Below are 12,520 nucleotides of genomic sequence, written 5' to 3' on the forward strand. Positions count from 1 at the left end.
GTTTGGACGTCTTTTGTCAGTTGTTTTTAGGTTTATGAGAAAACCCATCGGCAACACATGGTTTTCTCTTGTTTCACTTCCCTCCAGTTATTTTCCTGTGGTGGCCACTAGTTTGCCTTTATTTACCATGGTTGTTGATAGATTTTCACAAGCAAACTTCAGTTTGAGTGTACTCGCTCTATTTTGTTCAGTGTTGTTGTTGTGTGTTGTTTTCTCTACAATTTCATGAATTCAATTTCTAAATGCTGCTTGTCCCTGCTACCTAGAGCGTGAAGTGAATATTGGTTGTGATTTGTGGCCTGTGGGTGCTCACTACTACTCATATAGATTTATTGATTGATTTTTATTTTTTATTATTTTATGTCATATATATATATATATATATATATATATATATATATATATATATATATATATATACACACACACACACATATATATATACACACACACATATATATACATATATTGAAAAATATGTATAGTCGAACTTAATGTCAAACCTCATATGAACCTCATCGAAAAATTTGAATTAAAATTGAACTTAATTGTTATTGGACTCGAATTCGAACCCGAATCGTGTGACATAGTCTACAAGTACAAACAAAATTTTCAATCTTTAATGGTCCTTTAAAAATTACTCAAGAGTATCTCAATGTCATATTTCCAATCTACCTTTATCATCCATGTAGATAAGGCTCTCAAGTTCCCCCTTAGTTTGGAGGTTTAATTGGTAAACTTACTCCTTAAGTGTCACAATCTCAACTCGTACTCTCTGTAAAATTAGAGACATTGGAAAATGATATCTCTTTTCTCTGTATCTTTTGATTATCTCATTATTGTCATTAGGGTCATCATAGCTAACAATCCTATGCCATCGGCAACTATATCAACATCTCCTGCAATTTGCGCCGACTCAAAACCAACAGACGAAACCTGAATATGGTCATTACTACTAACTTTAGCAGACCTTGTTTCTATCCCATTGGTCTGAACTTAAAAGTGCCCCTATCTATCAGCATAATTCATTCTAATCGAAACCTCGGACCCACTTCCATTGTTTTCCCTTTTTCCAAACAGAACCTCCACCTGCACCCTTAATTTCATAGTAATGTGCCTATAAACTCCAACAGAGTGGATACAAGTACTTGAATGATGCTTGAAATAGGGAAACACATTCATATATTTTCTGGAGCCACCGTTCCTAAACACTTCGGTTCTTGTACAAGATTATTCCAAAATTATTTTATGGGAGAAAGAAGGAGATACACTAATTTTATATTCTAAATGTTTCATGTGAGAAGGGACCCACAGATATCATAGTTTCAATAGTGATCACATTTAATATAGAATTTGTTATGATATATTCTATATTAAATGTAAAAATTTTAAATATGTCAGTGGGTCTTACGAAGTTTCAACAACATCATCAATGGACAAATGGATAGTTGCAAAACAAAGTTTAGAGAGTTGAGAAATAGCAGGACGACCAAGCAAGCAACCGAATAAATATCAACATCATAAAGTTTGGGACCTTGGAGGATTGTGCAATCAACAACACATGACCAATAGGTCATGAAAATTTTCAACTTTGGGAATCTGATGCATGAGCATCAACCCCTAATTGATCCAATTTTTCCCAAACCCAAAGGAGGTCATGAAATTTCCGAAGGGAAAGAAATTTCCCTCAAATGTAATTTGTATAAATTAGAAAATGGTGGGTTTTGATGTAATTATGTGCCCTGGTTATAGAAATAATTTGAGTTGTTAGGTTTTTAATTTGTTTTGGTGAGATGGTAGTACGGCCAAGCAGACCTTTGTAAAACTAACAAATGTCAAGCTGAAGTGTTAGGTAGTTTCTAGGAATTGGGACAAAAATCAGAATAACCTTTGTTATGTTAGGATATTTCCAACCAGTAGGAAGCTACACATATCTACAATTAGAGCTCAAGAGGCTTCGAGGGAATTAGATAAATAACAGTTAATTAGTAGAGCTCAAGGAGCTTAGAGAGAGAGAGAGGGAGGGATTAGAGAAATAATAGTTAATGAGTAGAGCTCAAGGAGCTCAAAGACAGAGAGAGCCAGCCTGAGAAAGCAGATATAAGATTCGGCTGTAGAATAGTCATGTAAGTCCTTTGTAAATACATCTTTATGAATTAATCTAAATTTTTGTCTAGTTATTCCTTGTGTTTAATTTCTTTGTCTGAACGTGTGATGATGCCTTATCTAAAGGGGCGATTATCTCTATGTTAGCCTAACTACCATTGCATTCAGCCCTTCTACGTTATTTCATTCATTCCAATGGGAGGTTGAGAACCAAACCTTCTAATATTGTTGCAGGTCATAAGTTCAAGATTGGTAGGTGTATTAGGAGGACTAGAGACAAGGGAAAACTCAAGGTCAAATCTTTGCAAGTATAATTAGGATTAGAGTTGCAGAGTGAATATAGAAGGGTGGCCTAATTAGAGAAATCAAGGCACACAAACTTGATAGGTGAATGGCTTCATATAGCACAAACAAAAGGTGGGGTTTGATATTGAATAATGAGGAGACTTATTGAAAATTCCAAGGTAGAAGTCCCTGTCATTTTACAGTGATTTTGTCGTGAGGGGTCAAATGATCTGAATTTAAATAGGAATGCAACAAATGACATATATGACCATAAATACAAAGATGCAGAATAAATAACACTTCATTTCATTAATTTCAAATATTGAAATATGCTTACAAACAAAATGGAAATAAGACCAGCTTAGCAGTGTCCTCTGCTGTGATACTCTTCTTACAGGCTGCCAATATAGCCATCTTAGAAAATATGTCGACGACCACAAATACACAGTCATTACCATGCTTGGTAGAAGGGAGGTTAGACATATATTCCATGGAGATGGATTCCCACAGCTGGCTAGGAGTAGGTAGAGGAGTGTGCAAGCCTTTCTTCTTGATGGTTGGCTTGGCATTGGCTTAAGAATTGCGAGATCTGATATATTTCCCAACATCCAGTCAGAATTTGGGTCAACAGAAGTACTTTTGTAGTACATCCACAATCTTCTCTACACCAAAATGTCATGTGACCTGACTATAGTGCGCCTCCCAAATAATCTTGGCACACTCGCTTGAAGGAACACAAAGGTGGCTCGGGTAGCATAATAATGTGTCCTAGAGGTGGAATGAGGAACTTGCTTGCCAGCTACTAGCATCTGGTAAGTCGAGATGAACTCTGGATCATTTTTGTATAGTTATGACCATCTAGAGGTCTCGTGACCACAAGAGTTGAGAACAATATGTTGAGAAATGGCAACAAGAAATTCCAGTTTAATTTTTCCTTGAATTAAACTGTGAATTAAAATAGAATTCTTTTCTCATAGCAATTTGAAAATAATTAATTTAGGAAATTCGAATTCGAAGTATTTTGGAAGACATGTATATGTTTTCCCTAACTTATAGGAGTTAAGGATGAGTGATGAATGAGTTGTAATTATTTAACTCATTTTATTGAGTTAATTCCAGTTAAATTAGTTACAATCAGTTTCAAGAATTAATAGTGAGTAAATAGTTAGTTGGGACACTAATGACCTAATTAGTGCTACTCTAGTTAACTGAAGATTCCACCATCAGAAACTCATGCATGTTGATTCTAAGAAAGACCCAGTTGAGACTAGAGTGCAGGGGCAGTGTACTAATTGTTTTATATTTTTCTGAGTTGCACTGATAGTGAATGCATTCAAGAACTGGTCCTTGAGGGATTGCACTATTTTTAGAGGCTTTATTTTCCTTTAAATACAAGCTATTCTTCATAGGAATTACACATTGGAATAGAGACTTGGAGAGCTTGTGAAGAGGCTAAGCTTTGGCCTTGACCTTGCTTATGAGTTTGAGATTGAATTTGTTGAGTGTTGGGATTGTTCTAGAGAGAAAAAGCATTGTAATTTCATCTTGATTTTCCGGATTAATATAAAACAAATAATGGGTTTTTGAGATGTGGATTTCCCCAGATATTTATTGTGTTTTGTGCCTTTGATTATCTTCCTCTATCGATTTTTTTTGCTTGATTTTTATGGGCTTCCTCTGTAAAGAGTAGAAGTAGATCTTGTCTTTTGCTTTAGCAAATTACATTAGCTTGTGAATCTACAGGATTTTCTACATGGTATCGGAGCAAGATTGTTTTTTGGGTCGAGAGTTTGCAAAGAAGTTCTGAGAATTTTTTTGCAAAATTTTCATAAACAAATTGCAGATTTTGATTCCTTTGGAAAATATACCCAAATTCAAAAAAGAAATCGGCTGAATTGGAGTTCGAATGAGGGAGATATCGTTGATTTAAAATCAGCTCTCTAGAGGAGATTTCGAAGTTTTGAGTTTCTGGGTTACAGGTGAAAGTCGAATTTGCATACATACTTCAGGATCGGCAGATGGAGTTCCATGGGTTGAGGCTTGAGTATGCCTTGGAAGGAATCTTGAATTTTATAGCCTAGAGGGACGTGATGGAGGTTGTGCTAGAAGATAATGGCTTGAAGGAATTCATTGATCAAGAAGTCACCAAACTAGCAGCTATATATGCACAGAACTTGGCCGAATGGAAGAAGTGTGTGGCAAATGCAAGGTGGATAATCCTTGAGGGAGTTCAAGACCACATTGTCTCGAGTCTCCATGGCAAGGAAACTCCGCATGCTATGTGGAAAACATTGACGAACTTGTATCAGAATAAAAGTGATCAAAAGAAGTTAGCATTGAAGGATAAACTTCATAAAATCAAGATGGAGAAAGGCGAGAATAATTCCAAGGAGAAGTCCTCGGGAGGAGTAGCACGTGATGCTTTGGCCTCCCAATTCAAATTGGACCTTTCCCTCATTACATGCATGGTTTCTTCAATGATGGGAAGTTTCTGGTACTTAGACAGTGGGGCTTCTTTCCACATGACTGGCGACAAAGAGTTATTCAATGAACTAGAGGAGAAAGATCTCAAGATGCATATCGAGATGGGTTATGATGGTAAGTATAGTGTTATTGGTGTGGGCACTATTATTTTTCAAAGGGAGCATGTAGCTCCACTCACCTTGAAGAATGTTATGCATGTACCTAGACTGACGAAAAACTTGGTATCCATTGCCATGGTTCAGGATAAAGGCTATGATGTGATTTTTTCGAAAGGAAAGGTGTTCCTTTGACACATAGCCAGGGGTCAAGTAAAGAAGATAGGGATTCAAGTTCAGAATCTTTATAAGATAGAGGTAGAGGACTGTGCTTCTTTGAGTTAAAAAGTGGAAAAGATGTTGATCCGAGACATCGGTGAGTTGTGGCATAGGCAATTGGGCCACTTGCATCATGGGGCTTTGAAGATATTGCAGCAAATCTCTACCGGTCTTCCCAAAGGTATGCTTGAGCAAGTTGATACATGCAAGGGTTGTACTTTGGGAAAATACACCAAGTCTTCCTTTGGAGATAGAGACAGTCAAGTAGAGCCTATTCTAGAGAGAGTCCATTCAGATGTGTGTGGACCATTCTCGACAGTGTCCACCGCCAAACACTGGTATTATGTTATATTTGTATATGACTATTCTCGTAAATGCTAGATTTTTTCATGCAGAGAAAGGATCAGACATTCACAAAGTTTTGTGAATTCAAAAAATTGGTCGAGAAAGAGTCAGGAAAGAAGGTTGAAGCTTTACAGAGTGATAATGGTGGAGAATATGTCTCCAATGAGTTTAAGAACTTCTATGCAGTGGAAGGGATTAAACAAGAGTTGACGGAACCTCATAACCCTCAACAGAATGGGGTATCTGAGAGGAAGAATAGGAGCATAGTAGGAGCAGCAAGGGAGATGTTACATGATAAGGGCCTACCACTACACTTGTGGCCTGAGGCATGCAACACAACAGTTTATGTTCAAAACTATAGCCCACATTGGATATTTGAGAGTGAAACACCAAAGGAATCTTATTCCGGTAAGAGGCCAGACGTTGGTCACTTTAGGATTTTTAGGTCATCGATTTATTGCCATGTGACCAAAGATGTACAGAAGAATCTTGAGACAATAGCAGAGTTGGGGATATTTGTGTGGTACACTGATACTCCCCACAACTATCGGGTGTACATGTAAACCATTCGGATGATAGTGGTTCATAGGGATGTCAAGTGTGATGAGGAGAAGGCCATGCGAGTATCCCTTGAGAGGGAGCTTCAGCTACATGCAGAGGAGGAACTCTTAGTTCCTAAGGTTGAGGATCCTAAGATTGATGTGGAGAAGCCACATGCAGAGTGGAGACATCCACTCAGGCAGAGTCTTCCAGAGAGGGAAGAAAGCACACTAGAGAGGCTGACAAATTATTAGGTGATGCATGGGAGAATGTGGGAGCACCCTCTTCTTAGTGAAGACATAGGAGGTCACCAAAGAGGTACACTGGATACATGGAACTTATGGGTGCATGTGTTGTGACAGAGTCATCTTCCTTTCAGGAAGCAGTGCAAAAGCCTATTTGGGTTGATGCAATGGTGGAGGAGTATGACTCCATAGTTCAAAACAGTGTTTGGGATGTGTTCCCGAGACTGGAGGACAAATCAGTTGTGAGCTCTTGTTGGCTTTACAAGGTAAAGAAAGCTATAGATGGTAATGTTGAGAAGCATAAGGCCAGATTTGTGGCCCGTGGCTTTTCACAGGTAGAGGGGATTGACTATGATGAGACCTTTGCTCCTCTTGCAAGGTACTCATCTATCAGATCTATTTTGGCACTATCTGCACAGATGGATGTGAAGATCGCCTTCCTCAATGGCATGATCGAGGAAGAGGTGTACATAGAGCAGCCTAAATGTTTTGAAACCTTGGATCATGAGTCGCATGTGTGCTGAATCAAGAGAGTGTTGTATGGGCTGAAGCAAGCACCCCGTGCTTGGTACACCAGGATAGATTGCTACTTCACTGGGTTGGGCTTCACGAAGAGTGAAGTAGATGCGAACCTGTATCACATAGTGGTGGAAGGTAAGATTTTGATCATTGTACTTTATGTAGATGATCTCATACTGACAGATGATGAGAAGCTCATCAAATATTGCAAGGAGGACCTTGCAAGAGAGTCTGAGATGAAGGACATGGGGCTCATGCATTACTTTCTTAGCATGGAGGTATGGCAAGGAGATGGGGATTTGTTTGTTTCTCAAGGCAAGTATGCCAATGAGATACTCAAGAGATTCCGCATGGAAAGCAGTTTACACATGGAGACTCCTCTAGTTGGTAACTAGAGGAAGGAGGATGCTACTTCAAGGGAAGTAGTGGAAGCTATTGTTTACAGGCAACTTGTGGGTTCACTCATGTATTTGGTGAACACATGACCAGATATGTGTTATGCAGTTAACCAGCTTAGTAAGTGATGGTTAAGCCTACCAAGCTATATTGGAAGGTGGAAAAGCATGTATTCAGATACCTCAGAGGCACTACTTAGTTTGGGTTGTGGTACAGACGGATAGAGAGAGTGAAGCTTCAAGGCTTCATCGCTGAAAATTGGGCAGGGATTCCATCTGACAGGAAGACCACATCAGGAGGGATCTTTAGTATTGGGTTAGCTGCAATTTCTTGGTACCACAGGAAATAGAGATCGGTTGCACTCAGTTCGATAGAGGCAAATTACATGGCTGCAAGTTAGACAACATGTAAGGCTATCTGGATGAGGAAGATCCTAATTGGTTTGTTTGGTCAGTAGATGGATCCAACAATGATTTATTGTGATAATCAGATTTGTATCAGACTCTCTGAAAATCTAGTTTTTCATGATCGGTCCAAGCATATAGATATATGGTATCATCCTCTCAGGGATTGTGTATTGAGGTGGATCATTTTGTTAGATTACATTCCCATGAGGAGCAAGATGCTAACATCTTGACAAAGGCATTGCCAAGACGTAAATTTGAGTTTCACAGAAACAGGATCAGGGTAGTGGATAATCCCTTTCTTGTCGAGAGGGAGTGTTGAGAAATGGCAACAAGAAATTCCAGTTTAATTTGTCCTTTAATTAAACTGTGAATTAAAATAGAATTCTTTTCTCATAGAAATTTGAAAATAATTAATTTAGGAAATTCGAATTCGAAGTCTTTTAGGATACATGTATATGTTCTCCCTACCTTATAGGAGTTAAGGATGAGTTATGAATGATTTGTAATTAGTTAACTCAGTTTATTGAGTTAATTCCAGTTAAATTAGTTCCAATCAGTTTTAGGAACTAATAGTGAGTAAGCAGTCAGTTGGGACAATAGTGACCTAATTAGTGCTACTCTATTTAATTGAAGATTCCACCATCAAAAACTCATGCATGTTGATTCTGAGAAAGACCTAGTTGAGACTAGAGTGCAGGGACAGTGTACTAATTGTTTTAGATTTTTCTAAGTTGCATTGACAATGTATGCATTCAAGAATTGATCCTTGAGGGATTGTGATATTTTTAGAGGCTTTATTTTCCTTTAAATACAAGCCATTCTTCATAGGAATTGCACATTGGAATAGAGACTTGGAGAGCTTGTGAAGAGGCTAAGCTTTGGCCTTGAGCTTGCTTATGAGTTGGAGTTTGAATTTGCTGAGTGTTGGCATTGTTATAGAGAGAACAAGCATTGTAATTTCATCTTGATTTTCTAGATTAATACAAAACAAATAGTGGGGTTTTGAGTTGTGCCTTTCCCCAAATATTTATTGTGTTATGTGCCTTTGATTCTCTTCCTCTATCGATTATTGTTTTCTCGATGTTTATGGGCTTCCCCTGTAAAGAGTAGAAGTATATTCTTATCTCTTTCTTTAGCAAATTGCATTAGCTTGTGCATCTACAAGCTTTTCTACACAGTAGTCAGTGCTACAACTGGGGGTTGGTTGAGGCAGTCTGCAACATGATTGTTGCTGCCCTTTTTATATTTAATGTTCAAGTGGAATTGTTGTAGATATGTAGACCACTTCTGATGGCGATTGTTCTGCAACTTCCCTTATGTCTGTATAAATTGAAGAGGTCAGTGATCAGTGTGGATGACCGTCTCCTTCCCCAAAATGTAGTGCTTCCATTGTCGGAAAGATTTCACGATGGAATACATCTCTTTATCATAGGTGGCATACTTAAGAATTGTATCAGAAAGTGTTTCACTATGATAGGCCACTAGATGTCTTTGTTGGGTGAGGAATGCACCAATAGCATAGTCTAAGGCGACTGTCTCGATTTCAAATGGTTGTTGCAAGTATGGCAGTGTGAGTACTGGTGCAAAACAGAGGCAATGCCTCAACTCAACGAACGCATTCTATTAGGACTCAGACCAGGAAAACTTTGATTTCGCTCCACCCTTAGTAATCTAACTCAAAGGAAAAGTGATATGGGAGAATCCCAACACGAAGCTCTGTTAAAGTGGTCGGGGTTGGCCATTCTCGAATGACTTGGATCTTTGTTAGGACATGCACGGCACTACGATATCCAGAGTTCTTTCCTCTTTCCATTTTTCTTCCCCTAGTCTCTGCAGTCAAAGCATTACCTGATGTCTCACCGGAGCTTTTCCATCGCATTTCCTCGCTAAGGATTGCACCGACAACATCATCAAACTTTAAAGTACTAGATCCAGAGACAGAGTTACTAATGGCCATAACTAAACCATTCCAACTTTCTGGAAATGAGCACAGAAATAACAAAGCCCTAACTTCATCATCAAAATTTACCCCGACATAACTTAACTGACTTGTAACTGTATTAAAATCATTTAAATGGTCTGCACGAGATCCACCTTTTGACATCTTCATATTAAATAAATTCTTCATAAGAAATACCTTATTTGAGGCCAAGGGTTTTTCATATAGTTTGGCCAATGCTGACATTAAACTCTCTGTTGTCGTTTCCTTTGAAATATTAAACGCTACCGACGCCGCTAGGCACAACCGTATTGTTCCAAGAGCCTTTCTGTCGAGAATATCCCATTCTATGTCTGTCATACTCGTCAGCTTCTTTGTCTTTCTGCTCAATGGTAGGTATAGATCTCTCTTATATAGATAATCTTCCATCTGCATCTTCCACGGCTAGTAGTTTTGGCCGTTGAATTTTTCGACCCTAATCCTACCATCTTCCACCATTGCTCCCACTCGAATCAGGAACCCTTCTCTCCTGCGAGTTTATCAGCTAAATAGACGTTTGGCTCTGATACAAGTTGTTAGAAAATTATATATTACGGAGCAATGGAACACAAAATATTGCAGAAATATAAACACAGAAAATGCATAAAACAAGAGAGACACTGATATACATGGTTCACCCAGTTTGGGCTACATCCACGGAGAAACAGCCAATCCTTATTTTATTATATTATCCAGCAAACTGAAGAGATACAACCTACAGCAGATCCACTGTAACACCCTCTTCACTCTCAATCTCCTCTCTCTTCCTCACTCATAATATAGATGTACATAGACGCAATACAATTCCCTCATATATAGTGAGGGGTTGCCTTCTAGGGTAGAAAACCCTAAATTAAACATAACTTCTACCGTCAGATCATCCGCCTAATGAACGACCCAGATTGACTAGAAATTACTAGACTTTTACAAGGCAATTTTACATCTATTTTTAGCTTCAGGGACGTTGCCGCCAAACTGGCCACTGGCCCCTTAACCCCCAGCCACGGGGGGATTAGCCCCCCCATGCGTGGAGGGGTGTACAGTCTTCCTAGGGTATACATCCGGATAAAAACCTTTGAATACAGAAGATAATCAAGCTCCAAACCCAACATCTTGCAAGAGAGTTCGAGATGAAGGACATGGGACTCATGCATTATTTCCTCGGTTTGGAAGTATGGCAGAGAGATGGGGAATTGTTTGTCTCTCATGGAAAGAATGCCAACGAGATACAGAAGAAGTTTTGCATGGAGAGTAGCAAACCCATGGACACTCCTCTAACAGGAAGTTGGAGGAAAGAGGATGCCACTTCAGGTGAGGAGGTGGAGGCCATTATTTATAGGAAGCTTGTGGGTTCACTCATGTATTTGGTGTACACACGATCGGACATGTGTTATGCAGTTAACTAGCTTAGTTAAGAAATGGTTAATCCAACCAAACAGTATTGGAAGGCATCCAAACATGTGTCGAGATACCTCAGAGGCACTACTTAGTATGGTATTTGGTACAGATGGACATAGGGAGTTCATGATTGTTTTCTTGTTGCACGTCTCCTTCTTTTCCCTTCTGAGACTTGTAGTGTTTTCTTCAAGTGTCCTTTCTTCCCGCATTTCTAGCACATTATCCCCAATCTGGACTTAGATCTTCCTTTCCTTGACTTACTACGATATCCAGAGTTCTTTCCTCTTTCCATTTTTCTTCCCCTAGTCTCTGCAGTCAAAGCATTACCTGATGTCTCACCGGAGCTTTTCCATCGCATTTCCTCGCTAAGGATTGCACCGACAACATCATCAAACTTTAAAGTACTAGATCCAGAGACAGAGTTACTAATGGCCATAACTAAACCATTCCAACTTTCTGGAAATGAGCACAGAAATAACAAAGCCCTAACTTCATCATCAAAATTTACCCCGACATAACTTAACTGACTTGTAACTGTATTAAAATCATTTAAATGGTCTGCACGAGATCCACCTTTTGACATCTTCATATTAAATAAATTCTTCATAAGAAATACCTTATTTGAGGCCAAGGGTTTTTCATATAGTTTGGCCAATGCTGACATTAAACTCTCTGTTGTCGTTTCCTTTGAAATATTAAACGCTACCGACGCCGCTAGGCACAACCGTATTGTTCCAAGTGCCTTTCTGTCGAGAATATCCCATTCTATGTCTGTCATACTCGTCAGCTTCTTTGTCTTTCTGCTCAATGGTAGGTATAGATCTCTCTTATATAGATAATCTTCCATCTGCATCTTCCACGGCTAGTAGTTTTGGCCGTTGAATTTTTCGACCCTAATCCTACCATCTTCCACCATTGCTCCCACTCGAATCAGGAACCCTTCTCTCCTGCGAGTTTATCAGCTAAATAGACGTTTGGCTCTGATACAAGTTGTTAGAAAATTATATATTACGGAGCAATGGAACACAAAATATTGCAGAAATATAAACACAGAAAATGCATAAAACAAGAGAGACACAGATATACATGGTTCACCCAGTTTGGGCTACATCCACGGAGAAACAGCCAATCCTTATTTTATTATATTATCCAGCAAACTGAAGAGATACAACCTACAGCAGATCCATTGTAACACCCTCTTCACTCTCAATCTCCTCTCTCTTCCTCACTCATAATATAGATATACATAGACGCAATACAATTCCCTCATATATAGTGAGGGGTTGCCTTCTAGGGAAAAAAACCCTAAATTAAACATAACTTCTACCGTCAGATCATCCGCCTAATGAACGACCCAGATTGACTAGAAATTACTAGACTTTTACAAGGCAATTTTACATCTATTTTTAGCTTCAGGGACGTTGCCCCCAAACTGGCCACTGGCCCCTTAACCCCCAGCCACGGGGGGATTAGCCCCCCCATGCGTGGAGGGGTGTACAGTCT

At 39.0% G+C, this 12,520-nt stretch overlaps 1 pseudogene; it reads right to left on the minus strand.

Moving 5' to 3' along the window:
• LOC149143359 (uncharacterized) overlaps nt 1-12,520 on the minus strand; it is a 74,863-nt pseudogene that overhangs the window by 804 nt on the left and 61,539 nt on the right.

This window comes from Pinus tabuliformis, chromosome X (genome assembly GCF_031772625.1).
Source record: "Pinus tabuliformis cultivar Carrire ecotype Pingquan chromosome X, CPIR1, whole genome shotgun sequence".
In the NCBI taxonomy this organism is placed as follows: domain Eukaryota; kingdom Viridiplantae; phylum Streptophyta; class Pinopsida; order Pinales; family Pinaceae; genus Pinus; species Pinus tabuliformis.